Below are 2288 nucleotides of genomic sequence, written 5' to 3'. Positions count from 1 at the left end.
GTTATAGATTTGGGCAATGACCAAGAGTTAGGCCCAATTAGTCGACCTGTAGACGGGTCGACAGGTGGCAACAATTTGACAAGTCGGACCTTTTCCAAGGTAACGGCATCAAAAGGAGGTAATCCCTCACGAAAGAGATTCAAAGAACGCAGAAATGCTTTGTTTATCCTAAAGAAATTAGGATCAGTCGACCCAAGCACGCTGTCGGCTAAACAAAGCGATTCCTTAAAATGGGCTCAAGGAATTCTTGAGGCTGGAAAAAGGGAACGATCACCGGATGAGCTGCCATCCTCCAAAAGGGATCAACGATCGTTTGCCTCAGTTGCTAAAGACAGCCTTGTGATGGCTATCATTAATAAAGGAGCATTGGACGGTATGGTTCCAAAGCAAAAATGGGGGGAAATTGAGAATGCTTTGTCTGGCGTCTACTCACACCCTGCCAACATTTTTTGAATTTGGGGACTCTTTTGAGAATCCCCACTACGTCGAAAACAATCATATACGACATCAAAAACTCGTCGGAAAAACGCCGTCACTATTGAGAAGTTGTACCACGCCAAGTTACTACAAAAATGTTTCGCATGAGTGCAATTATTAGGTGCCTTTATAGATCAATTTAGAACGACGCCAATAAGGGACCCTCCAAACAATCAGAAAAAGTGCATTTTAAGATAGTTGTAAAAGAATCATTGTGGTCGAGTAAAACACGTTTGTTTAGATATTTATTAATTTGATTAAACATTTACAAATTCTTAAAAATATAACATTTATGCCACTATCACATTACATTTAACATAATTTTTGGCATTAATGATGATGTTGAGTTACAAGTAACGAGTTACATGTTGCTGCGTCTATCAACCAGTGTTTTTATTCCATGGAGGCAGCGTGTCTGTAAAATATCTGAAAAACAATCACTTTATTCCAATTGGAAAATCACCAAATTGTTCACCAATATACCTTTCACAATTTTAAGCGTATAATCTATGTTTTCAGTACTTTATTTTCGTTTTTATTTAATTAAAATATAACAAGCTGGTTGCGCTTAGCGTTTCACAAAAAAAATGGCTTTTTTAACAGTAGGGAGGGCAAATTACTTGCATGTACTTTTTGATGTACCTTTTCATGATGGTTGAAGTGACATTTACGAGACTGTGGTAACGATGAGGTTGAAATGGAACTTTGAAATGCTGGCAGGGCAGGTGCTGGAAAAGTTTCCCGGCCCAGATCCTCGACACCAAGAGGCTGGTTGGTATCAAGGACGATTTAAGCTAGTCGCATTTGAGGACCAGAGGTCTATAGAATGTTTTAAAGCTGCTCTGATACTAATTGGTGAAGTTTGGGAAGGAGCTGCTCTAGAGTTAGTCGAGAAGAAAGACATACCGGCTAGACCAAGAGCACATGCGTGGATACCTGCAAACCCTCCTGACCCTGAATCTATTTTAAATAGACTGAAACAATGCAATCCAGATCTTCCAACAGCTGATTGGAAGGTTGGCCGTTTGGATGAAGTGGATGGGCCAAGACGGCATGCAGTGTTTATATTGAACACTCAGTCTTTGCCACATCTAGCAAAGTCCCAGGGCCGTGTATGTTATGGCTTTCATTATATCCAAATGAAGGTGTATAAAAACGATCAGCTAAAGGATTCAGAAATGGACAAGCCTCTGTCTGAATCAGAAGTAAGCGGATCCTCTTGCGAAGTCGAGGGGGATACCAAGACATTTGAAGACATGGATAGATACCGTATGCGTGAGGAGGCTTCTACTGCCTCAGAACTCACCAAAGTTGAACCTATGGTTATTGCGAGAGTCACCGATATCTCTGAAGAGGACATTCTTGATGACTCGATTGAAGCGGCTGATGTGACGGTTGTTGAAAATCTCGATGGTCCTACGGATCCTCCAGATAAATCTTCATCATTGTAAGGCTGCATGTGCTGCCTTAAAAGTTCTCCTGATGAAAGGGGACATAGATATAGTTCTTATTCAAGAACCATATGTTTATAAAAACAAAATATGTGAATTAAGTACTCCGGGGTTCAAACTATTGCAGTATAGTGGTAATGATGTAAATCGAGCCTGTATAATTGCTAAAAACGAGCTCAACTTGTTTCTGCTTCCTTCAATGTGCAATACAGACACTGTCGTTGCCAGTTTAGAAATAGCCAAATGCAAATATTGGGTATCTTCGGTCTACATGGGACATGACAGGGAGATGCCTCCATATGCCGTTAAGACCTTAGTGGAGGAGTCACGGAAAACAAAGACGAAACTCATTATGGGATG

General features: G+C 40.6%; 1 long non-coding RNA gene across 1 annotated transcript; it reads right to left on the bottom strand.

The window, feature by feature from the left end:
• Positions 1-689: 689 nt before the first annotated feature.
• LOC142232939 (uncharacterized) lies at positions 690-1039 on the bottom strand. The gene is made up of 2 exons (XR_012721258.1): positions 961-1039; positions 690-903 (listed from the first exon to the last, which is right to left on the bottom strand). It is a non-coding gene; the product is annotated as an uncharacterized LOC142232939 (long non-coding RNA).
• Between the last annotated feature and the right edge of the window lie 1249 nt (positions 1040-2288).

Source organism: Haematobia irritans, chromosome 4 (assembly GCF_050003625.1).
Source record: "Haematobia irritans isolate KBUSLIRL chromosome 4, ASM5000362v1, whole genome shotgun sequence".
Taxonomy (NCBI): domain Eukaryota; kingdom Metazoa; phylum Arthropoda; class Insecta; order Diptera; family Muscidae; genus Haematobia; species Haematobia irritans.
This window is presented reverse-complemented; position numbering and strand designations above follow the sequence as displayed.